The 27,467-nt window shown below is 38.7% G+C and overlaps 1 long non-coding RNA gene across 1 annotated transcript in view; it reads right to left on the reverse strand.

The window, feature by feature from the left end:
• The window catches only part of LOC120325146, a 120,517-nt gene that overhangs the window by 10,465 nt on the left and 82,585 nt on the right, over nucleotides 1-27,467 (reverse strand). Inside the window, exon 3 of the long non-coding RNA XR_005567026.1 lies at nucleotides 23,132-23,211. This is a non-coding gene — a long non-coding RNA (uncharacterized LOC120325146). The remainder of the gene's footprint in view (nucleotides 1-23,131; nucleotides 23,212-27,467) is intronic.

Here is a 27,467-nt window from a genome sequence, read left to right on the forward strand (position 1 = left end):
TTGGAAAAGGATAGCAATTCATGAGCTACACGCAGCTCCCATTGAAGCCAGTGGAAAGATCCCCACTGATAGAAGGAGTCACTGGATGAAACCCCAGTTTTTTAAAATAGGTTTCCCTTCTACCACCTAGAGAAAAAAAGCAGATATGGTTGAAAGTAGAGGTTATTCCAGAAGGAGTAATGAGTTTTTCAAGTCTAATAGATGTTCTTGTAAATAAAGACCTTTTCTTCTGAGAATTCAATAATACTTGGAAAAACAGAACTGTTTGCAACTCTTCCCTGAAAAATAAGGAACTCAACTGTACTTTCAAATGTTTTTGATGATTTTGCTCTTGTTTCTAGTAGCAAATATATACTTTGTTTTGTGATATATAGTGAAACCTAGGAAGACCTCATATAGTAGAGGAAAAGCACACAGGTTATGGGACAAACCCTGTCATCATTTAGCATATTATTGCCTCTATATGTCTTAAAAGGCAAGAACTGCTTTAGGCCAGCTTGTGGATGAGGAAGAATTGTCACTAAGAGGTAGTTCAAGGGATGGAATGATTTAAGTAGAGATCTCTGGGGAAGAAGAGAGAAAGCAGAGGGTAGAACTCTAGCATATAAAACTCATGTAAATAAAGCAATGACCTTTACTTCTGACACTCTGTTTCAAGTCCAGCTTTCTCTCTTAAGTGGAAGTAGACAAAGGTTAGTGGGGAGGTTTATTCCCCTGGGATCTGTGTGAGGCCCATCAGACATCCCAAGGGAAATGATTTGAAAGGTCACAACATGGCTGCTGGCTATCTTTTAGCTGTGGAGGGACCTCCAAACTTCACTTAGAGTCCTCTGGATGATTGAAAACTACCATTCGTTGTTGTTTTGACCTCTCAACAAGTTCTCATCTTGGTTCCAGAGCATTTAAAGACTAGGGAACTCCATACTGAGCCAAAATGAACAAGATAGCTTTTGGCAACTCCTTGTCAGCTATATTATGGTAAGTACTTTTTGCAGTCTGTGAAGTGAAACCATGTTCCTCCCCTAAACTACTCTGCTGCCCCACTACATGTATTTAATTCTGAAATTCCCAGTTACTCTTTAGAAAATAGACCTAGAGTTTTGTAAGGTACTAGAAAATCCCACAGTAGTTCTCAGAAAACTGTAGGAACTGTAATTGTGTAAACAATGTCTAGGTAAGAAAAATAATTTCTGTGACTCATGGAGATAATGAGATATTTAATATTTTTAGATGACACATCACAGAATTAAAAGAAGGCTTCATACACCACTACTGTCCACTGAAAAAATATTTTCAGAAGCCTTACTCTTTCCCTTTCCTTCTCACCAAGCATCAGATTTCTTTTTTCCCTTGTGTGTTTTCTCTCTGGCTATTCCTTCTCCCATTTTGTTCATGTCCCTAAATCCTTCTTTTCTTTTCCTTCTCTGTTCATCCACAACCAAGGATGTGCAACAATGCATTATGTATTTTTGGCAAAAAAAATGTTGTAGACCAAAAGAAGATGTGCCCTTTGTTTTTCTTCTGGCCAGTTCTATGTGTGCTGAGTTACATGGAGATCAAAAACCCAGAATACTTTCTATACACCACAAAACTGTATGCAGCTTTTATTAGAGATGTAAAATGTCTCAGTATTGCAAACTCAATTCTCCAACCCCATCACTGACCAGAAGAAAATATCCCAACCTTTTTTAACTAGAATATATCTACTCAAGTGTATCATAAATGACTGAACTAAGTGAATCAATAAGCAGGGGGGGGTTCATTTATGGATAGGAAGAAGTAATCAGTAGTAATATGATTGTTCTCTGTAGAAAATTGGTAAGGTATAGAGTGCTGCCATTGAGACGTAGGCAGCATTAGTCACTGTCAATATTCTCAGAGAGTTCTACTCATTGTGATGAAGCTTTATAAATCTTTGTCATGTCTTCAGTGCAATAGATACAAAAATCTACTTACAGTTCAGGTAACATATTAACATAAATAGCCAAGTACCAAATAGGATATCTAACAATTTCCTTTCAAAAATGGGAGTTAGATTATTAGGTGATATTGTGCTGTATTATCTTCCTTTTTTTCCTTCTATTATCAATGTATACAAGGAAGAAAAGTATATTTAAGAGATATTCATGGATGTCATTAAAAGTAATAGTAAAAAAATACATCTTTTAAATATGGAGTTCATGTCTCCTATCTACTAGAATGCTTCTCACCTGAATTCTTTCTGAATGTTATTCAATAACATGTTTTCCTCTTAAAGATATTTATTGTATACGAGCTGATCATACTCATATGAGTCTATTCTGGATCCGATCCTCTCTAGTTGTCAACTGACACAAACTTATTTGATGTTAAATAAATTCACTCTAGCTGATGTTTTGATCCCTTCTCATCCAAGGCTCAGATGCAGTTGTCTCCCTTACTTTCTGCACCAATCATGTCAATGTCTAAAAAGGGGTGCCCAAGAGGTACAGGAAAATAACTCCTCATATCTGGTCTAAGCTACTTTTGAGCCATGTTGCAGAATGATTAGATTTGGGTCCAATTAGTAACAGCCAAAAATGCCGTAAAAATCCACCTACAGTGTCAGTTCAGGGTTGAGACTGGCCTTTGTTGTACATTGGCCTATTGTTTTACTAATATTATCTCCCTAACCCTCCCTTCAGCTCCTGTGTTTTCAGGCAATGCTAACCACACCTTACACATTATGAAATGTCATCAATGGAGTACTTCTCACTACTAAAGGATGATGAGCTAGTAAGTCAATATATTCTTTTCAGACCACAGTGAGTGTCTGGCCCTCTCTGTCAAGGACACACAGTGTGTATATGAGTCTATTTTAGCTTTAAAATTATGATTTTAGCAGATATTCCCAGAGGCCAAAGGCTCTGACCCATTGTCCCAACAGGCCTAGAATAAAGGCATATGCTGATGAAGCATCATGGTCTAAGAAAAGTAAATGTAGGTAGACATCGTGATTGCTTTCTGGGGAGAAACAACAACAACCCTCAAAACAACAAAGAAAAACCCTAAAGTATTTTCTTCATAATGATCTTTTAATATATGAGGCCAATGTATCAGGAAGCAACTATTTGATTCAGGACTTATATAAGATGCAGTGATAAATACTCAGAGTAACTATGCAGTGAATACATCTGACTGTGTGCATGCAGAAGAGACACAGAGATAAAAGATGTGTTTGTACAATTGTACTTATGCCCAAAAGTAATTACTGAGTGGTCTGCACTCTGGGCTGGAGGACAAAAATAATAATCTATTTTTCCATAAAAGTAATAAGGTAATTACTATGTAAATACTATGTCACTACATGATAATTATTGCAGGCCAGGTTTTTCTCCCCCTATTCATACTGACTACTGCTACCAGGTGAACTGGCCCCCACCTCCTTGATAGCACAGTGACTATTTGGAAACCATGTACCGAGTATGGGTAAAGGTGACACCCTTGTGTAATTAAATGGTCAACAAGCAATTACTATGTAAGTATAGCATAATGGAACTGTGCAAAAGAACCTCTAAGCAGAGGACCAAACACATTTAAATATTGCTTTATTGGAGTCAACCTGTCCTGCTTCCATTGTCAGTAAAAAGATTTCCATACACATTTTTTTTGTTCCCTTTCTGTGTTCCTTTTAAACAATTCTTAGGTTAAAGAGCAGAATCATAACAAAACCACAGAAGCCAAAGATGCATGAGAAGGGGTACATTCACGTCTTCACAACTCCATTGAGCAGGTATGAATATGCTGGTTGAGCCATCTCTGAGCAGAAGCCAGCCCTGTGCCAGGAGCAGGAAGAATGCTAGCCAACAGAGGTGGGTGGCATGCAAAATTTTGGGTTCCAGTCTGATTTCAGAAAGCTGTTCCAACTGCTATGTGTCTTGGTTACCCAGCCAGGAGATCAGAATATGTTTATTTTCTTTTTTTCAGGGATGCTATGAGAGCGAAATCCATTGCTTAAATGTCAAGCACTGAGGAGCTGCAGGGACAAGGATCTCATCCATAGAAAGGTGTTTCCTTCACCTCAGCAAGCCTCCTATGTGTTCATTTGAGCTTTTGAACGTTTGTGTAAATACAGAGCCTCTGTTCTTATCTAATTGCATTTAAGGATCTCAAAGCACTCTGAGAACTTCTTTTCAGACCACAGTGAGTGTCTGGCCCTCTCTGTCAAGGACACACAGTGTGTATATGAGTCTATTTTAGCTTTAAAATTATGATTTTAGCAGATATTCCCAGAGGCCAAAGGATCTGACCCATTGTCCCAACAGGCCTAGAATAAAGGCATATGCTGATGAAGCATCATGGTCTAAGAAAAGTAAATGTAGGTAGACATCTCAGTGATACTGTTCCTGTTCTTGTTAAAATCTATAGCAACACACCCTTTGGTATTAGTAGCAACACAGTCATGCCACAGGTTTTATAAAATGCTGAGAAGGAAGGTATATATCTCATGCTTTTTCCAGTCAAAAAATAATATGTTTTTCCTTGGGAGCAACAGCATGGAAGAAGCTTCTTGAGAGTGATTATGTTACTACCAAAGCAAGAGGAATTCAGTGTTATGCCTGAATCATCACCCTCTACTCCCAGAGCTGGGGTATGCAACAATGGTTAGTTGTCAGAGAAGATAAAATGAAGATGAACAACCAAGAGGCCCAAAATTTCTTAGCGCAGAACTGAGACATGATAGTGTCTAATTGCTAAACTGTCCTTAAAGGTGTTTGTGTTTTCTGAAGCATTCTGTCACAAGACCATCATCAGGCTCATTATAAATGTAACCCACCAGTATCTAATTGGTATTCCAACATCTTTGAGCTGTGACCTAGAAAGAAAGAGCAGAGTATAAAGAAAACAGTAAAAAAAATAAAATCTTCTTGTGGTCCTAGAACGGTAGGGCAAATGCCTGTTCCTATACAGTACATGCATAAACAGCCCTTTCTCAGCTGCAATTTAGTGTTGCTATACCTTAGATTGCAATTACATTGAATCACATTGCAACAAATCTTTGTAATGCCAATCCTATCTTTCCACCTCATTGACAGCTCTGGAGATGCATCTGAAATTCATAGTAGCCTCATAGCCTATGGCAAGAGAAATCCATGCTGCTAAAATTTTATTTTAGAATTCAAGCTGGTTTCTCTCAGCCTAGGATGCTCTGGTTTTAATCTTTTGCTGCCTAGCACAGTGTATCAAAATAACCAGCCAATATTGTTAAACTGTCAGGGGTCCTCACTGCCACTGAATTTTACCAGTATAAATAAATACTGCAACTTAAGGAAAAAAAGAATCTCTCTGGACAGAATTTTTAACATTAATAGAATTAAGAGGAGAGGGAAATTGTGTATACACTTCGACTTGACACTAGCCTTCTCCTTTCCTTTTTTCTTTTTTTTCCCTCTTTTTAACAGAAAGAAAAGGCTTGAGTGTAATATTCAGACTGATTTACTGCTCAGGCTGATAGGGACTCCAGGCTGGATCCCAAAATTTGAACACCGTTCAAAGGGAGAGATATTTAAAAATCCCAGAAAAAGAGATATTTCCAAATTAATGGCATTGCCCAAATGCCTTGGCTCCTTGCACCCCACCAGGAAGGTTTATTATTTTCTGGTAAAATGTTGCTTGAATGAGGAGTGGTAGTCAGTGATGCGTCAGTGCTGCTCTTTGAAGACATTAAAAAGCTGAATGCACAACAAAGAACAGATGTTCCAGCATGCTTTATTTATGCACCCATCAGCAATCTTCCAATGACCACAAAACACAAGCTTTTTTTTTTCTTTTTACTCCTCGCAATATTATTTTCTGATCAACTCACACTCTATTTTTCCTCCAGCTGAAGTCTTACGTGAATTGGTGTGTGTGTCCGTGCGTGCACACATTTGTGTGCGAGTGTGTGCCTGTGTGCGCACGTGTGCCTGTGTATGAGCGTGTGTGTGTGTGTGCTTGAAAGTCTGCTTCCATCAAAAGCAGGCTTCTATTGAACTGTCGAACAGGTGTGGATTCTGCAATTAGATCACATTTCAGAGAGAGAGAGACACTGAGGGTAATAATGGCGGTGAATTCTTCATAGTCAGATGCAGCACCATAGCGACCAGTAACAATGAAGAATAATAGGTATTAGTATTAGGGTGATTATTTTTAGTTTATAGAATCATTTGATTGAATACTGCCATAAGGCACTGTTAACGTGTGCACAACGCTTGCCAGCTGTAGAGCAAACTTGTTTTACTGGCACTTATCTGAAATTCTCATCTCTCCCCCACCCTCCCTGCTCACAATTGGAATGAAAGTAGCGATTAGGAAGTGAGATGTAATGCAGATTAAATGTTATGATGGACTAAGATCCTGATAGGTTATTAAAACTCACTTGCATTCGGTGTTTTAAAGGCATAGTGTTTGCATATTTTTCCACCGGTCTACATCTTTTGGAGACGAAACAAAGGGAACATTTTAAAAATCCACTCATAACCAGGAGGCTTTTTAATGGTGAGTTTCCAAATTTATGACCTTTCTGTGTGTGTTTTACACCTGTGAGTTGTAAAGTATGGAGCAACTGTGTTACCAGTAACCGTGGATAGGATTTAAACAGAGCTAAGGCCTCTGCACTGCAGTGGGCCAGATCCTCAGCTGATGTCAGCTGGCATCTCTCCATCGAATTCAGAGGTGCTACATAAAGTTGTACCAACAGAGGATCTGCAGCAAGGGGAGTATGACAGCCTTAATTTGGAATTTCCCTGCATCTGTGGGTATAAATCAGAGGCCTAACATTATTGTCACATAATATTCCGGTGTAGCAGAGGTGCTGTGAATTTTTAAACATTGAGAGAACTGTTGATCTATTGTTCCTGCCCTACCCTCCTCCCTCCCTACTTTTGGCATTGTAAGGAAGCGAGAGTATTGCAGAATTGGACAACATGGAAAATTCTGATCTTTGTTCTTAATAGATCTTGATATAGATGCTTTGTTTTCTCCTTGGCACAGAACTTGGTTCTTTAGAGACCCTCAGAAGAAAAATAATTCTTCCTTTGATGTCACCAGGTATCATAAATATGCCATTATTCCTTCTGCAATAATAATAGCCATTAGCATCAGTAACAGATAGCAGCAGTATTTGATAGTATCCAAAAAACATGCTCATGACTTCATTAGAGAGGTGAATGTTATAATCTATTTCTTGTAGACTAAGTAAATAAAGACTGTCTCACTCAAAGACTTGGCATGCACTATGTTAACTGCCACATTCCAATTTCAGTTCCCTTTTGCTGTTAATTAGAATTATTTTTCAAAAACAATTAAAAATATTTTTAAAATGCCTTCAATGTTAGATCATGGTTGTTTTATCTGTGTTTGGTCCAAGGAAACAAGAAAGGCATTATTACTTTTTTCTTTGACTTTATGACAGCGCCTATGCAGATGTTGCAACACCAACTTTTCCATATGATTCTGAATTGCAATCATACTGTGTATTGACATACTGTTCCATTTATTCATCTGATTGAATACTGCCACAAGGCACAGCTAACGTATGTTAACAGTGCACAGTATGCATAGCCTAGTGTTCTTCACAAAAATGCTAGCAAATACAACAGTGAGTGTAAACTAAAAATCACGTGCTGAATTTTGGCAAAGATTGGCGTAAAAACACCTCCAAAAGTTACATCCTGGGATGTAACTCTGAGTATACTTTATACAAGTCTCAAAAACAGCAATGGGTATCTGTAGCTTATGTATACACGCATAGTGTGCACTGACACTGTAATAAAAACACTGTCAAAAATATAATTTCACATGTGTCTTAGGTTCTTTCTATATACAAGCCATTCATGTTTTTTCTACTCTTATTTTCTTAGGTTTTTGTTTCAGTATTTGGGTTGATGGTTGGAAAGGCACAGTGCTAAATCCACTATATTTTTTTCTTTACGCCCCTCAAAAATATGCTATAGTAATTTAATACGCTTTAAAATTTCAATGCCGATGAGGAGTTGCATGCCATGTTTTAGCCCACTGAACAAAAGGCTTACTGAGTCACACATAGCCTATTCAAATAGGAAATGCAGATGCCTGCTAATTTATCTTCTCACATAAATTCCGTTTACCAATCCATACAAGAATTGCCCCCATGTCTTTGTAGTACTGCAACCAGAACGGATGCTGTCACTCAGGGGGGACATGTGACCATTAGTGCCACCACCTTGGGGAGCTCTTTAGCATACTGTCCTCCACTGCTGTAATTAAAACTAACAAGAGCAGTCTACAAAGGAAAATAAGAAAACGCGAAGAGAGAAACCTGCATATTACAGCTTGCAGCAAGCTGGAGAAAGGAAGTTGGGGAAACATCCCTATACGTTCCTGATATGCAGAAGAAAGCCAGATTTCTATGGAGGTTATCAGTGAGGAGAAAAATGAATATATAGACAAGACAGATGATTCACTATATGAGAAGATTATTCTCAAACCATTAGTTTAAGAACACATTGGTTAGAGAAAAATACCTTTTTCTTAAAGGAAAAGGAGAGGAATGCTCTTGCATCGATAGGAATAAATAGAATCAAAATTCTAATATTTCTCCACTTCTGCCAAAGGTGATGCTAAAGAAGAAATTAGATATTGTAACTAAGGTGGAGCACTTTCCCCTGGGAACAGTTTAGCCACCAAATACACAGTTTGAGGTTGACCACAACTACCCACATATTTAATTTAAATTCAATGAATAGTTTCCCTTATAGAAAGACTTAAAAAAAGATTATGAAGTTAAAGCTTTTAAGATACACTGTTTTAAAAAGGAATATTGTGCAATTCTGTCTTGGAACATTTTACTTCGAAATTTAGCAAATGAGGGTTCTAAAAGATCAAAAATACACAAAATAAAGAGAAATTAATTTTGAATTAAAATGAGGCATTTTTCATTTTCCCATTTATATCGACAAAAAGGGGGGAAATTCTGTGTCTGGTCAACTGGAAATAGATTTTTACTCCTGGTTTTGCAACTCAGCCACTGAATCAAAACTTGATTATTTACTTACAATTTGACTTAAAAATACATGCTTGATATAGCACATAGCCTTTTAGAAATGCCTTGCTCCCAGATCTCTTTGACCAAAGCGTAATGGCTTCACCTTCGAAAGCAAAGGATGGATGCAAGAGTTCATGGGTATGAGAAGACAAGCGGCTGGTTGTGTTTGTTCAGCTTATGAAAACACCGATTCCACTGCCACGGTGATTAAGATCTGCAAGGTCAGAAAGCAGCAATAGAACAACAAGCTTCTGAAAGCTGCAGTTCTACTTATCTAAATTTTCCATTTCCACCTTATTCTGTCAAACTCCCCTTGAGATTTGACAGGGGCCCAGTGGTTATGTGATTAGTAGGGAGTATCTTTGAGAAATAGTGTTTTATATAGAACAGGTGATATTTCTCCTCTAGTGGTAGGACAACTAACCCACACACCTTCTTGTAGACCTAGTTCTTACAGTGGTTTTTCACCACAGTCCTATGCATAAAAGCAGATGGATAAGTCTGTAAAGAGTTCAGATGAAGGAAATGGAAGTACTTGAAGGATGAATGACTTATGACAGGCACTTAAGATCTTGTCTGATTTAAAGAAACTTGTCATAAGCCAGATCCCTGAGAACCACTGGGCTGTCATCACTGTCATCATGGTCAAGAGAGTGCTGGGCTTTCAGCACTCTTCAGATCCAACATATATATGTTTGGGCAACAATATGTATTTATATAGTGCAGGGTAAAAGGAAGGCAGCTGAACACCAACACCCCGTCACTATCAACGCCTTGTACCAATGTCCAAAGCTCAATAACAGCATGAAAACGCAATTGATGAAGAAGGGACAAGGGGAAGAAGGGACAAGGGGAAGAAGAGAGGGAAGGAGGTGGCTAATGAAAGATTAGCAGATCTCATGAGATGGTGGGCTTTTGGCATTAGAGTGTCTTCAACACCAGTGTAGGGTATCTGGAAAGTAAAATGGAACCAGACCTTGCTGCAAATGGTCTCTGAGGAATATGGGGAGAAAGGAGAGGGGTAAAGTCAGGATGTCTGTGGCCACAATGGAGGTAGAGTTTCACTAGAATTTCACTTCTTTAGCTTTCTCTTGTGTATTTTAAAATAATGCCTGTAGAGAAATAAGCAGAAAGGGTCTCATAATTCCAGAAGTTAATGTATTTGTTTACTGTTTCCCTTTTTTTAAAATGGAAATGTATGAAAGTAGAAAACAGAGGGTGCCATGATGTTTTTTCTTGATGGAAAATAGCATTGTTTGATAAGCCTCATTGCTTTGCTGGTGCTTAGAACATTAATTCCTTCTAACTCACAGATGAGTTGACCTTTGGCTGAACCAGTCTACTGTCATTTTGGAACTCCATTTTTCATTTATTTCAGGACAGATTCTACCATCTTTACTTCTGCTACGGAGTGCTTTACATCTTATGGTGTCCCATCAAAAATATACTACTTAATGCAAATAATTGGACTTCCTAGTTGTTATTTTGAGGAAACACTTCTTTAGTTGCTAAGGAGTTACTTTCTCATCCTAAAACAGATCTGGGTACTGGTGTCTACAGACATACTTGCACTTTATCTACTGCCTCTCAAAATAACTTGATGCCTCGAAGAACACTGCAAAAACGTGCTCTGTGCCCCAAAGGACTTGTAATTCAAATTGAATATCGAATACTAGAGGCAAATCACAAGAAACAGGCTGAGAAAGGACTGGGTCACAGTAGGGTAGCTACATATCTACTTTTTTGCTACATACAACAGTATTCTGCTCCTATTCAGGCAAAATATGTGTGTGCAGGAGGCACCGAAAGGAACAGAAACATGGGAGAGTAATGGAATTAAGAAAACATGGTGAAAACAATGTCAAGAGAAAATGATGATGACATCCACCACTGTGAGAAGAATATTCTGTGAAGTCAGATAAAAGAGCTTGCCTGTTTGAAGTCAGAGGTGTTGAGTAAATATACTTAGGATGAGCATGAGATGGAGCAGAAGTAAAATACCTGATAGACAATAAAAGCCACCTGGCACTTTAAAATCCTGTTATAATTACATTTTTTTCACACTAATAATAAAATACGTAGAAATTATCTATATTATTTAGGCTTGTGATGTATCATTTGTAATACCCAAAAAGCTCTTTGAGAAGTAGCTTTTAACATCACCACACATTGTTTTCACAGCTCACATTATTAATGTGAACACCCTCTAACAGCTGCCTCATGAATCAACACAACCTGACACCCCGGCAACAGAAGTGGTAATCCTGACCTGTCACCATTTCACCATCACCATCACAAACTTGGATATCATATGTCTGATTGTTGTGCTGTGCAGCACAGCCTGGCATGGTGTGCATGTACATTGTGTCTGTGATGACAGAGAAAGTTTGAATCAATAAATCCATTATGAGGAGACAAAAAGGAGGGGATTGCCATGAACGTAAGTGTATTGACATTTAATGTTCCCCCAGCACACTAATTTCCTGTAGATGACCACAGAAGCCAAATACCTACAAATATACTAGAAAAAGGAGGCCTGGGGGCTCTATGCAATAAATCCAGTCTGAAATAGAAGGACACACTCTTTTTACTAGCGAGAACTAAACCTAAATCTTACCAAGGATGCAGAAATTTAGCTCTGGTTGCTATTTCCCTATTTTTTTTGTAGGGAGGTGATGAGATGCTGAGATTGCAGTAGGAAGAAAAAGTGGAAATGGAGAAACACAAGAGTTTCTTAGAGTCAATGGAGAGGCCCTGAGGCAATAACACTTTTTTTTATTATTTGGATGAAGAAAACATGCAAACTTTCTTCTCCCACTGAGAGACAGTATGAGTGCTGGGAAAGCCAAAAAAATCCAGTCCAAGAATACTCATAAATTCCGAATATGCTTGGGATGAAGATTCTACTCTCTATCCTTAGGATGGAGCATCCTTTATGTCAACTGATGTTGGTTTATTCCATCCCCAGGCTCAGTCCTATATCACTTACAGGATGAAATAGTAGGTCATCCATATCAAGTTCCAAATTTTATTTATTCAGGAGCAGTTAGGTTTTATGATTTAAAGCTCTTAATGGGAGTTGGAAATTTTTGCAGAAGAAAAATGATTGATGAGCAGTAAGGAAATGTATTGCTTTATAGGCAATTTGTATTTTTTGTGGAAAAGGTTCCAAATTATTAATATAATCCCCCATGGGTAAAAATGGGGTTCAAAGTCAAGATATATGATACCCATAGATGTACATACCTGTATACACTGACAGCTTTGTTCATGAAAAAAAACCAAACCAAGTTGTTTATACTGCAGCAGTAGCCCAAAAGTACCCAGTCCCAAGAAAACCCAATTCCGGGGCAAAAAAACTTGGTATTTGTTTAATTAGGTTGTAAAAAGAATGGAAACTAGAGCAGAGCAACAAAAGAAAAATGAGAATACAGTGGGCTTTCCCTGTCTGATATTACATATTCTCTCTTCCTTTCCTCCTCCCTGCAGCCAGCTAAAGCAACTGGCAGGTGCAGTATTACTCTGCAGATGGACCAGGAGTGACACACATACAGTTATATATGCCTGGCACACTCATATTTCCTGCTTTGTATCACATGTCAGCTAGCCAGGCAGTAGCCAGATTTGAGAGGACATCCCCAACAGTTGTTGTGCATGGAGAGGAACCAATCCACTGGCAGTACACTATTAACCCTTCTCCAAAAATAGACTGTCCACTTAAGCCAGGGCAATAATTTTTATTTCCTCCCATTCTTTCACCATAATTCTTTGTTTCTCTTTCCTTCCTTAGAATAACTAAAGTGGATATTGTTTTGGATAGGACAAATGGGCACAGGTGATTCTGCAGCACTGAATTGCTCCAAAGTTTTCACAGATTTCCTGCTGTTCTTACAGGTCTCCCAATCCTAAACCAGGTCCTTTTATGTTGGGGGTGAGTGAAAATAAAAGAGGTGTAAGGGGAGGAGAGGTGAGCAAGAGTCCTGCTACTGTTCAAAATTATCGCTGTATTTTATACGAATGCTACTTAGCCACAAAAATGAATCCATGCTTCCATAGGAAAGGCCTAAATTTGCTCATAAACTAACTCACAGATCACTTTTATAGAAGATCTTTTGGCATCTAAAGATGCAACTAATTATTTGGTAGGAATTACAATGTATATTGAGACTGAAGGGTCAAAGTTTGTTTGAATCAGACAGATTTACAAAATCATCTGTCTCTAAGAACCTAAGTATTTTGTTAAATCTGGTCTGATATCATTACAGAAGTGCGTATTTTGCTTAAAATCTCATCCAACACTCTTCTTAATTTCTGTCATTTCGAGGGAGGGAAAATTGCTGCTGTGTTCATCTGTGAAAATACTGTGGACTAGGTTCTGCTAACAAAGGCACTGGAAAGCCAATGTCACCATCTCCCTGCTACTTTCTCCACCTGTGGGAAGCCCTGAGAGATGGAGAATCAGTGGATCAACTCTCATAGCCCCTCCACGCACCATGGAAGGGTGTAACCAAGAAGAAAGTAGGTGGATCAAGCAGGGATGCTCACAGGCATCTTAAAGCAAGCTCAAGTTCCCTTTATGTGACATGCACTCTGGAAAAAAGAGGTCTCTAGACAAAGAATATTTTAAGGAAATATCCTACCAATGCAGGTTTCAGCCAGTCTCAGATCAGGAGAGATTCTGCACAAAATAACTACCACTACAATTAAAAAAAAAAAAAAAAATTGAACATAGTGATAAAAAAAGAAGAAAACAACTACAAAATTGTGTTCCTTTAAATCCTGACATTTATCACACCATGGGATTCACTTTTACTGCAGTATTTAAAGGATTTCCTACTCTTAGACTTGGGAATACTGCGAATAGCACAGTAAATTTAACTACTATGTGCAGTAAATGTCAAGATTTTAATGGTACCTACTGTATGCCAGTTGGTTAGAGAGTCACCTATATGTGTTAACATGTAAGATCTGATTCTGCCCTCAGTTATGTCTGTGTAAACCAGGAGTAAGGGCACTTAATTCAAGCGAGTTACCATCACATGAAGTCTATGTGAAATCAGAACCCAGATCTGTATCCAAAATCTACTTTGCAAGGAAAGCATTGGTTTAAATCAGTTCTTTCCAGAAAAAAAGTCCTCATCGAAATCAAACAACAGGGATAGAACATCAGGATCCAACACACAGTTCCCACTGCAGGTGTGCCAGTCGTATGGGCCGAGATTGGCCACCACTTGTTTTGCATTTATGTGTCTTGCAGATAAGAAATATACGAGGGCAGAGCTGATGCTCCTTCTGTCAGAATAAGACTCTGCCTCTATACATCATCAACTAAGGTATTAAACAAAAATATATTAACTTCTATTGTACCCAGAGGACTTTTATTTTTTCTTCAAGCTTGAGCCATATAATACCTCAAACAGCATTCTTGTACTTTAGAGAAGCTGCTTTAATGCACCCTATTGTTTCTTTCCATAAAGCACCATCAAGCCATGGAGGATACTGCAATCATGTGCACTCAGTTGCCACAGGCTGAGGCTCCAGTTGTGAAGAAAAGTGTGCTTAAATCTGCTTAACAGAACAAAACCATATTGAGTGACAGCTCTGTGAAGGCAAAGAATCTTCCTTTATATCAAAAGGGCTTTTATCAAAAACATTCTCTGAGGCCAACACGAAAGACAAGGCCCTTGAAGTTGACCCTTGTAGAGATGCCATGAAAAGCCAACAGCTCCTTACTGCAGCCCTCCTAGGATATCCCATGCAGTCTTATACACTGCTGCCTCTCAAGCCAGCAGGCAGCAGCACATATAGCTATGAGTTTTCCTTGAGACGATTCCCTACAGCAAATATCCAGCCACACTGTAGGTAACAGAATGGAAAATCATTTTGAAGTATCTTAAACTCTTAAAACATGCTGTGGCTTTTGCAGAAATATATTTCTTTCCAACATTAAAAAATAGATCTTAAATGCAATCTTGAGATTCGATTCTGAGTAAAGGATTCCAAGGTTTTGGTATGGCTAACCACATTTTCTTAGACATACTCGTTTTATTACCCAACAGAGGTTATTTCAGATCCTTCTATTTTCAGTCTGCCACACACTAAGTACTCATCATTTTATGACACATAGTTACATGGACTAAGATAATGGTAATTATATCTCATACTTCAAAGCAATTACCCAGTGAGGTGAGGAAGGGCTCCTTCTTCCACCTTCCACAATAGAGTATTTGCAGCATGGAGTTATTCACCTTTCTGAGATGCATTAGCTATTGGTCAGAGTCAGAAGCAAGATACCAGATTTAATGGATTAAAGGTCTGATCCATTATCACACATCTTATAATTATCCAGAAGCATAAGTCTTTACAGTAATTAATCAGTGAGAGATTAGTGAATATTCCCAGTGGGAAGATACTAAGTCTGAGAAATAAGTGTAGTTTGGTGATGTCCTTAATTAGATATTGACTCATTATCCAGAACGCTTGTGTTTTTGGACATGATGGTCACATGCCAAAAAAAAAAAAATCCTTTTGGTTGTAGTCCTTAAAGAATATAGGGTAATTATTCCAGACATTTACATATGAACTCTATATACTTTGTGCTAGTGGATTCTGTTTTCAGCTTCTCTGTAGGTATGGATGTACACTTGTAGCTGTTATGGATGCAGCCAGAAAATGGAGGGGGTAGTTGTGAGCAAGGCAGCTGTTCTGCCACTCTGACCCCCAGAGGAACTCCTAACCAGAGAAGAGGGGGTTGCCAACTCTGTCACATGGCCTAGACCAATCTGCTAATGCATAGATGGCTGAAGAGCCTCAGTGCCCACTGAAGAAAATCTGAAGGACCAGGGAAGAGATGATAAACAACTTCTGGCTGTTAAAATCTTGCAACACCACATGAAGATTCTGTGGGTTTTGTGCTCCTAATTGCCTGATATCCAGCAGTTGAACTTGTTAAACAACCTGGTCCTCACGTTTTGAGCACAACAGTCCTGCAAACAGCAGAAATGGGAACCCAGTGAGACCTCACTTGTCACTGAGTGAAGGTGGGATTTCTTCCTTATTAGTTTCCTGGATCCTAACCCTATGCAAGGACTATGGCACCGGGTTAACTTAACTTTGGCTTTGCAACTCTCATGGGCTAAGCAGAGAATCATTTCTGTCTGTGCACAAATTTACAAAATCCTGGTTTTTACCCCAACAGGTAGTGCCTATGAGATATCATTAGTATTCAGTCTAGCCGTGGAGTACATGTCCTTTTCATAAAAATAGAGGTGTTCGATCTTTTCTACCAATATCCCATTTCATATTAATTTTATTTGGGATTTTTACACAAGGCAACTACAAAGGAAACAGGTTTTCATAAGACTTCACAGCTCCTAAGGAAACAGAGAGCTAGAAACGCGTCTCGAGCCTCCTCCACGCCTTGTCTCACTTGCAAAGAAACAGGCCAACACTGTGATGAGGTCTGTTAAAGGCTCCCTCAGCTCTTTAGTCGCCTCCTCTCATTCCTGACATCGTGTCCCCTTCTGTGTGCAGCACCATCGCACATTTCTTATACTCCAAATAACTTCTCACTCCTCCCTCAACTCCTTCCTTTGAGGAATCTTCTTCCTTTTTCTCCTCAACACCCAGTGCATCTCTCTTCCCCCCACCCCCCGCCCCGAACTGTGAGCTTACTGGAACAGGGAATATACTGTATTCTTAAAGTACTCTATAAACATGTTTAATAACAATCTTTTTCAACCCTTGATCTTTCCTGGATGAATCCCACTTAATCCTCATTGAGATTTTTATGAATGGATTTTCTGTACCCTTCGAAGCAACATCTTTCTGCTAATATTTTTATGTCAGCAACTAAGTGGGAGATAGACTGTGGCTGCTAAAAATAAAGAATAAAAGACAAAAAAACGCTAATTACTCAGATCAAAACAAAATCTGGAGAAGTGAGTCATAACTGAAAAGAAAGGGAAGAATGTCTTGCTTTTCACTGGGAAAGAAAAAAAAAACTACAGAAAATTAAATTCTGCTCCTTTTACTCTCAGGAGATTATTGTCATCTTTAAGTTAACCAAACTAGATCTTAATGCAGCTCTCGCTTCTAGGCTGGAAGTAAGAAATGAAAGATGTCACTAAAACACATATGAGTTGCAAGGCAAGAAAGCCAAACAGCTTGAGCTTTACAAATGAAAGAGATGAAATTGCACGGTACTAAATAAAAGGATTAATTCAAAGCAAAGAACACAAACTGCTTCTGACTATGCAAAGCCAGAAAGATAGTACAACTGGTAAAGGCTGTCTGCTTGTACACTGTGCCAGTTACTGAACTAGCATGCATGAAAATAATTTGTAAATAGGTATTTCTTGCTTTGAGTTCTCATTTTAAGAAAAAATTCAGTAGCATTGAAACTATAAATACTTCTGAATCCATCCTTGATGCAGCTACACTGCAGTATTTGGAAATAAGCCTTTTATGCATTATTTAGTGTTTCAACTGTGGAAAAATACTTTCGTAATACAGTAACTTAGATGTCTGAGATAATGCTCATGGGTCAAGTTCACAGATGATGTGAAGAATGATGTAAGATATATATGAGACTTGCCATATCTTACTCCTTCTGTAGTTTTTCTTAGAACAAATCAACTCTTTCTAAATTACTGATTGTTGATTTAATACCCTTTTATATATATCTGCATGCATTTTTTGCTACTATCAAGGGTATCATCACATAGGTCTTGTGTCCAAAACTGGTGAAAGATAGTATTGGATGACTTAGAAGTTGAAAAATTATTGACACCTATTCATTAAAATGTCATTTAAAGCAATATATAATAAAAAAGTTCACTTCTATTTATTATTTACTTAAAGGTTTATGGAATGTGACAGTTTCAGAGAGGTGAGTCGTTCCCTGAGATTAGCCCCTCAAGAAAAATAGTCCACAGCTCACAGATTGACGGAGAGGAGTACGACCACAGACTAAATAAATTCACTTAGCACACAACAGCTATACACATTGGACAATAACACATCATAACAGACCAAAACTACATGCTGTTTGTGGGCTATTTATACATGCCATTACTAGAGAGATATGCCTTTCACTTTCTGGATCTTAGTCTGCTATGCACTCAGTGCTTTAACTGCTATAATTACAAATGTTTCCTCCTTCTCTAATGTGTTATCAAATTGCATCAATTTTCATAATAAAACCTTTGCCCCAATATAAATAGTTTATTTGTGAAAATAACAAAAAATAGGAAGAATTAAATTTTTTTTAAGAAATCACATGCACTGGGGGGGATCAAGGGCATAATCATTTTTTTAAAAAAACATGCTTCTGCAACCCAGCTTACACCTGTTGAAACCAGAGTTTCTTGATTTCATTCTGCAAGCATAAAATCTGTCTTTAAAACGAACCTGGGGAGTGGTTCCATAATGGCAGCTTAAATATCAGTTTTAGAGATTGCCCCATCATTGAAAAATACATCAGTCCTTATGCTCTGTCCCTTAAGCCCTGTTAAGGGTGACAGTTCTGTAGTGAAGAACCTCTAATGCTGCTCAAAGGCACAGGGTTCTTTCCTGGTAAAAGAATGGTCAAAGCCAAAGTCTGAAACTGATAGAGCTGCTCCAAAAAGAAGACATAGTTTTCAGGTGAAAGGCCCAGCCTCAGAGGAAAGTACTATTAATGATGTTTTGAAAGAGCAGAAAGGTTGAGAGTGAATGCTGACTGGTCAGCTATATGGAAAGTAGCTGTATAGGATATTCTCTCCTACTCATTAGTGGAACATCTGAACAGTTGTTTTATTAAATGATATTATGAACTCTCTGATCATAACAGCAGCTGCTATTTGTCTCTCAGTAGACCAATATGCTGTTTTCCCTACTAAGGCACATTTGGGACAATTGTGGGGGGACACACATGGGTGGGACTGAGTAGCAGTAAGAAGATGGTTAGGATTCCACATTTCACATACAATGTTACCAAATACTTTAAAATGAAAATTCTTTATTATTTTGTAAGTATGTTCCCTGTTACAAGCAACATATACAAGATGGAGTAGCTTCTTGTCTATATTATGCAGTAGATTTTCTCACCAAAGGTTTGCCTTTAAAAAAAAGTGGGTGGGATACATACCCATAAGTAAGTGTCCACAGCTGGATGCCTAGATTGCTTATTTATAGACTCACATACACACCAGATACTACAGGTACTTCCAAGAAAGTACAGATTTTGGAGAAAGAAAGATCTATTCTGGTAAAAAAAAGGGGGCCACATCTGCCATTTGCACCTGCCAAGTCATATTCACATCTCATCATCTGGTAAAGAAACAGGCACATCACAAAACAGTTCTCCCACACAAATCTCATTGTATTAGGTCCCTTATGTTTCACTAGCCATTCTTGTATGCCCATATTTGTACATTTATGTGTCTAGCTGCAGTAGACATGGATTCTGGATCATTATTAGTTTTGAAAGGGTTTTTAATTTTAGAAAATGCAGTAGCAAAAATATTGTCAGACTCATATTCCAATTTAAATATTAGAATGATGTCTCATTGTCTTTCAATATAAAAAAATTAGAAGAGATTATGATTTCTGTTAAAATGATGCTACTTTGATATGATATTGCAAAGACAATAAGGCACTTTCCTTTAAACTGATTTCCAAAGCTATATCTGAGATCTATATCTGCTGTTTATGGATCACAACTAACTTTATAGTCATGTATAAACTGTACTTCTGAGTGCTGTAAGAGGTATCCCCTGTCTCACAATAAAAATATTATGGAACATTATATTTCCATATAGTAATGGCACTCTTATTTTACTAGTAGGAAAGGTATTGTACTAATTTAATTGACTAACATAAAAGTCTCACAAGCAAGATCAATATTTTATTTTCTCAACAGTTTTTGTCAATGAAGATTTAATTTCCCGTGCAGAGAAGGTGCTTGTATAGCTCACGGATATAAGTGGGGTGTGGTCCTTTCTGCGAAGCCCAGAGGCTTTGACTTCCCTCCCTATCCCAGTCCCATGAGAGCCTCAACACCAAAACACTAGTGTAGATGTCAGTGAATAGGGGATTTATTTGCAACTCTATAATAAAATTATCCCTTGACCCAAAATCATATAAATTCTATGTGGTTTAGTTTATGCCTGAACTACTGATGACTTAGCTATGTTGGTTGGGATGTAATGATAAGAAGACATAAGAAAAATGAAAAAAAAATAACAGCCTATTTCACAGGTTTGACATCAGAAGACAGAGACTTCTGTAGAAACCACATATTACTCTAATCTCTGTTGTAAATCTAGAACAGTTGTTTTGATCTTTTTTTACATCGGACACAGAAGCACACCCAAGTTAGCCTAAATACAACATTGTTTAAAGACAATAAAATTAGAATACTGCAAATCTCCAATTATAATTCAGAACCTCAGCACAATAGACAGATATGTGAACTTTCCCTGAAACCAAGTGCTGCTTGAGAGAAATTTTTGGTTGATCTGGTCAACCACTGATGTTACGTGAAAGCCTTTGGCAGTTTGGTAGTCAAATTTCACAATGAACTTTGCATTTGCTCAAAACCAAACCTCCTTGAAAATTCAAGGGTTGTAAATTAGAGTCAGAACTTCACAAAGCTCAAATTAGACAATAATCTGTCCACAGAACAGATTTATTTACAATTATGTTAATCCCCACAGATTCCTCATCTAAAAGAAAGAAAAATATCCTTTCTACCTGTATGTACAGCCTGCTCCAGCGGTCACACCAGGCAGCACAAGGCACAGGTTTTTCAGGCTACTGCTATCATCAGCAAGAAAAAATACTGAAATTCATCAAAGTGTTTTAAAAATAAAGTCAAAGATGTAAACACAACCTCATTTTACAGCACGGATGGAGAAAATAGTAAGTTCTGATGCAAGTGAGGTCTGATGGAGTTAAATGGGAAAGCTACAGCCCCTTTGGCCATTTCACTGGATTGGCTCCTAAGGAGAAAACTCTCCTATCTGGCAAAAGATGCTAATAATAAAAATTATAGTTATATACATAATTACTTAACACTTAGCTTTAATAACCAATGCTAATAAACCTGAAGCCTGAATATGATATTGAAATAATATTGCCATTTGCACCTCAACAGCATATTTGTTTATCATTCTTTTAATTTTAGAACATACTTTGTGACTCTGAAGGTGTAAATGTGAGAGAAGGAGCTGTAATTGAACAGCATCTCCTTTCTCTGCTTTGCAATACTGTGCTGGTTTGGACTGGGATAGAGTTAGTTTTCTTCCCAGTAGCTGGTATGGGGCTATGATTTGGATTTGTCCTGGAAACAGGGTTGATAATACAGAGATGGTTTTGTTACAGCTAAGCAGTGTTTACACAGAGCTAAGGCCTTCTCTGCTCCCCACCCCACTCACCAGCGAGGGGGCTGGGGGTGCACAAGAAATTGGAGGGGACACAAGCCAGGAGAGCTGACCCCAACTGACCCAGGGGATATTCCATGCCGTTTAACATCATGTTCAGTGTATAAAAGCCTGGGGAATAAGAAGGCAGGGGGATATATGGAGTGATGTTTTTTGTGTTCCCATACACCCAGGACCCCATTTCAGCTCAGCCCAGAGACTGCCAGGCCACAGCCCCTGCCCAGCCATACCTCCCTCCATTGGCTGGTGGCTCGGCCAGTCCAGGGCACAGCCCCTTGGCCTGCCAGCCCTTGCAGAACCCCAGCATCCCTGCGTAACTTTTGGCATATCACTGGTGAGCAGTGGGGGAACAGACTTGTTCCTTCCAGACCTCATTTTCTTCCCCTACAATGCACAGTCCTTTAGAGCCTGTTCAGGGGAAATTCTACTGAATGAAGCATTTGATTTATGCAGCTACTAAGACATTTACTGGCTTGCAACACAAAGACTATGTAAGTACAGTTAACTAACACCTCTACCTAAAAACTCTGCTTTGCCATTTTTAGTCTTCATTTTCGTCCTGACACATAACTCTCACATTTGTTCAGGCCAGAAGAGCCATCTTTAAACTACCTGTGAGTTCAATATCAACACAGATTCTCAACCTTGCTCTTAAAAACTCTTTATACCTATCCTCAAAGTTGTATTTTTGTATTCCTGGACTTGATAAATAGCATGTGTGGTGAGGTGGGAAAGGTGTTCATAATTTCCAGCTGAAGTATTGCCTAGTGAAGTGTCAGCTTGGGTTACATAACTCATATATAAACAGACTTTTTGTGGCTGGTAGGAGAATAATTGGTTCACCTCTTCTATTCCCCTCTCTCACACAGCTTCATTGGCCTCTTATTTCATTATTCCGTAAAGCTTGCAATGACCACCATATTCTTTACAAAATAGCCTTTCTAACATTAGGAGAAATCTCAAATATTAAGAAGATATGGTCAGCATTTAAACCCTAAAATCTCCTCAGAAAAATACAAAGTGTTTTTTGGAGTACTACATTATTCTGAGGTTGGTCAAATCCAAACCTTCTAGGACACTGCCATGGAAGAAAGGTTAGTGTGGAGCTGAGACTTTGACCTGATATTCAGAGAGACATTTAGCATCCCTCAGCCAGATGCCTCAAGTGCAGTGAAACGACTTTTTGCATTAGGCATGAGATGAGATAGTCTCATCCAGTACTGGGTAGACCAGCTCATGTGGAGAACCAGTACAGCACAGCCAGTCAGCTGAAAATCCACCCTTTCCCTTACTACACACTCGCCTTTTCAGACCAGCAAACAAAACCCCAAGCTGTATTAGGTACTACTGTTATAATAAATCATTATGACTTCCCATGGAATGAAGTCAAGAGTAGTGAGTTAAACCATTGCTGGCACCAGCTGGAGTGCCCTAACAGTAAGGATTCAAGGAAAGGCAGGAAGGTTCCTCTGCGAGCTTCTTATTGAGGGAACCTCTGCAACACCATTAGTTGCTCACGGACAGTTTCCTTCTTCCTATCAGTATGGGAGATGGCAATGTTAACATGGGGAGATGGCATTGCCACATATAATGTACACCAATGTGTTGTAGTGGTTCACTATCATTTCATGCAATTTTCTTAACCTTTCTGTACAGGACATAGAACAAGAGAGAAACAACTAACCGTATCACTGTGATCCCAGGTGTTTGATGAGCCACTACTGACTATATGTGGTTCTTCTTCCCAGCTGAAGGAACAGTCACCTGTATAAAGAAAATATTGAAGGTAGCGTGATGCTTGACATGTACAGCTGAGAATTACTTCAATAAGCAATCTCATGCTGATACTGCAAACTGCATATATTCTTCACAAATGAAACATTTTACCATGAATCCTTCCAGCCCAACATGTTCAAGTCTTCTAAGATCTCCACATATGTATGCATCAGGCTCCTCTATTCATTCTCATTCTCCATTCCCATCTTTTCCACATCTCACCTTTTCTACAGTGCAAAGGAAGGGACACTTCCCATGCTTGTCAGACCCAGACTTGTTTCTAGACTCCTTCCCATTCTCTCCTGGATGGTCCTCCATCCATCCAATATTTTTTAGAGTCTTTTCAGGCTACCTATATCATACCATTTAAACAGATTTTTAAAAATTACTCTTCAATGATAAATAAATAAGTATGTTATTATTTTCTTTCTGCTTCTCACATGAACTTTTGTAGGTGTATGGCTTACAGATTTTTTAATTTTTCACAGATTATAGAATAAAGGCAATTTTTAAATCCCCTCTTGTCTTACTAGAGGTACAAAAGCTGATTAGGGAATGTGCAGAACACGTTCTGGAGGTGAGCAGGATTAAACACATGCTATACTTGCCTAGAAGCAACAATAATATCAGTAGCAGTACTGATGGCATGAGAAGGAACATACCTATGTAAAGTGCACACATATGTATCTACATAGATATGCTCCTGTGATACTCTGGGCCTGCTCTCTTCAAATGGGGAGCCTTTCCAGTAGAAAAAAGGAGAATTTTTATGTCATTGAGTCATCCCTCTGTTGCATCTCATCATACAAGACTTGTACTAGAATACACTGGCGGATCACTAGAAGACAACTTCTTCATGGTCTTTGTAGTAAATCGTAGTAAATTTTCTTATGCCCATACTAAAAAGATTGGATAGAAAAATATCTCCCTCTGTTAATATTCAGCTTAAATCTGAATTCTCTCAAATATCTGAGAGAGCAAAATGAAATTTTACAGATGTCTATGGAATAGGAAATGTAAACAGGAGATGTCTCTGAGGCCAAGTAAATGTGTCAAAAACCCCAAAGTTTCCTGCATCATTTTCTTGTACTCAATTGCATGTACAGTTTGTAATAGCAAATTATTTCTTCATTCAGGTGTCCAATCAAAAGTTATGTGAAGTCCCCCTATCCCAGATTCCCAACTACATCATAGAGAGCAATATAATAAGGCCCCATTGACAAAAATATTCCTTGATTGCAAGGATCGTCGATATCCTGAAAATGAGTTTTCACAACACTAGATGTGCACTTCAGCTCACTTTGCCAGGTGTTTGCATTGCAGTGATAATTTTCAGCTCTGTGCTGGCTGCTGAATACGGCCCAAAATTGGAATCACCCCCGTAGGAGTATTCAGATCGCATAGAAAAATTTAGGCAAAGAATAGAACAGACTACAATCACAAAGAACAGAGCAGGGCACCCTGAATGCAAGCTACATCAGAACAAACATGCAGGAGTCATGCTTATAGCTTTTTAACAGCAGAAGTTTCCACATTGATACACAGGAAAGCTTAGAGAAAATCTCAGAATCGTCTCCTCTCCAAATCTTTATTTTAGGGGGACTCTAGTGTAAACTTAGACGCACGTATTTCACACACAGTGCCTCTTTCCTCTTCACAGGGGTGTTTCCACAAATTATTCCCTCAATCTGAATCTCTATGCATGAGTTTGATAGTGACGCTCCATCATCCTAAGCAGCTGGTGAGTCCTGGTCTACAGTTTGCTGATGAAGGACGATTTCCATTTCCTCCATTACTCACCAAAAGCATAGCCTAAATCACTTAGTGATGGTGTCTTTCACAGCCTTTCTTTGCTTTTCGTGTGTAGGATAGATAGAGAAAGAGATCCGAGAGAGAGGTTTAGCTCACCATGGTATGAAGGACAACAGTATTTGACCCCTCACAGAACTTAGAGATTCCCATAGACATGCATAGCACCACAGATGCTGTGCGTCTGCAAAGTCACCCTGCAAAGGTGACTGTTCACACTTGCACTCAGTGCAGGCTGCCCATCCACAATGCCAGGAGGCATCACACACACGAAAATAGCTGTCACACACAGAAGTTACTTCTACTTCCCTTACTCTGCTTTTCTTAGGTAATCCCTGCCTCAGCTGTCCACACTTTTGAAAGGGTGATGGGAGAAGGCATTGTCCTAAAGCTAGAGTGAAGAAGGGAAAATCTTACTCCTGAATGTGTTGTGTTGTGAGGACACCAACCAAATTATTCCTATTTGCAATGACTTTAGTGAGCTGACTGTGCCAGAGTACTAGAGAAAAAAGTACCACCTAAATGGAGACTTGCTGTTGATATCAATTTATTGACAGAAAGTTGAATTTCTCCTTTCTGCTGCCAATTATCCCTTGTATAATCAAAAGAATTTCCTTTTGATATGATCTTAACTGTTTTGAGCAGTGGTCTCTTCTCCAAAACCAAGATGTTTAAAAGCAACCAGTGATTTCAGACACCTTACTTTCCAGGTACCTGGTTTGAATGATAGGAAGCTTGATTATCAGTAGCTACTCTTAAAAACAGTTTCTAAAAAGCATCAGTTCTCAATTTGAGCAAACAACAGTTGATGCTAAAAGTACTAGTCACATTTGAAAATGTCAGCCCTTGTATTACATGCAAATAATGACCAATCAGCTACAAATTATAAGTCTGAGGCTCTTGGTATTTTTTAAAAGCACTCATGATGCTAAAAACTACTTTAATTGATCATTACCTGTCTTAGAGGATTTTGGTCTTTTCACTGATTTAATGTGATTATTCCAGTTTTGACAAAGAGTTATTTCCTAACAAAGGTAAGGAGTCCTGGGCTTATTTGGCAGCACAAACCCAGACTGTTTCCCATTTCCTAAAGCACAGCTATACTGCCAATATAGCTCCCCTGCCCCAGATGCAGGGCCACTAATCCTCAAGTTGTCAGTGGAACACAGACACCCCAGTGCCATCCATCCCAAGAGCTCTGCATGGAGAAGTTTGAGCTGACTGGGTCTGCTGGTCGCTCACTCTGGGAGCCATAGCCCATTGCATAATGAAGTAGCACCATATGTTTATGTACCTTCATAACCTGGAAAAGTGAGCATTGCCCTTAATCACCAATATTTATGATTCATAAAGAAATGGAAGAAATCTGAATAAGAAATATGTGATAGGAACAAAAGCTGTCTGTATGCCCACTGACACTGTCAGTAGAATCCTGCTGTCATTGCACTCCATTGGGACTGCAGGCCTGGCTTAATGCAGCCTGATTGCAGCTGTGTCTGCTTTGGTTTCCTGAAAGAACTTGCAAGTCTAGCATGGTAACTTGTCATCTGCAAGCCAGGAGTTTTATTCACAGTTTGCTAGAAGCCACATTAAATAGCAACATCAGTCTGGAGATCAGCTTCTGCAGCAATGTTCTTATCCTTAAGCCTGTGCAGATGGGTGATTCCCTATGTGCTTGCTTTAATGGCTGTGCTGCCGAAGACACTAATATCCTAAGACATATCTCTCCAGGGGGCTCTTGATATGAGAGTAAAATGAAATTTGTGTCCAGTTTGCCAGCACCTCACCAATGCCCTAACAGCAGGGTGCTGTATTAGAAGAAAGACACTCTTCACAGGTGCACTTTTCACAAAAAGACTGTCAGAAAAACCTGAAACATACGCATTATTTAACCAAGCTCATAAATAGCAAATTCTCCAAACAACTAGCAATATTTATGCTTCCTATTTTCTTGGAGTTCAGGAATCTGTGGCTTTGTTACCAGTGCCGCCTGTGAGGTTATTGAGAAATTAATTCTACTGTCAATGTGTATAGACCGAGCTTTGCTATAAACATGCACCCAAATACTATGCATTTTGTCTTCCTTTCCTCCCTCCAAGCGCTGTGCTAACAATATGACTCTTTACTATCAGTACAACTTGCGATTATGTAGCGATAAGCAATCCACACTCAATATGCCATCCTATTAGGCAGTGTTAAGTTATTATAGGTCGTATTGCTAAGCCTAAATAAGACCTGACAGAAAAGCTCATTAAATCTGAAAAGACTCAAATGAAAAAAGAACCCTTTTTCCCCCTAACTAGATTGAGGTACTTAACTCAAAGCTCCCAATCACCTTTGTGAGAGAAGCCTCGTGTAGCATGGGAGTCCCTCACAGAAGGGCTGTGCAATTCCCAGCATTGGATTAGCACCTGTTGCACGGGTTCCTTCCCTTA

The sequence above is a fragment of the Pipra filicauda genome, unplaced genomic scaffold (assembly GCF_003945595.2).
Source record: "Pipra filicauda isolate LSUMZ 115617 unplaced genomic scaffold, ASM394559v2 scaffold84_size4826128_pilon, whole genome shotgun sequence".
In the NCBI taxonomy this organism is placed as follows: domain Eukaryota; kingdom Metazoa; phylum Chordata; class Aves; order Passeriformes; family Pipridae; genus Pipra; species Pipra filicauda.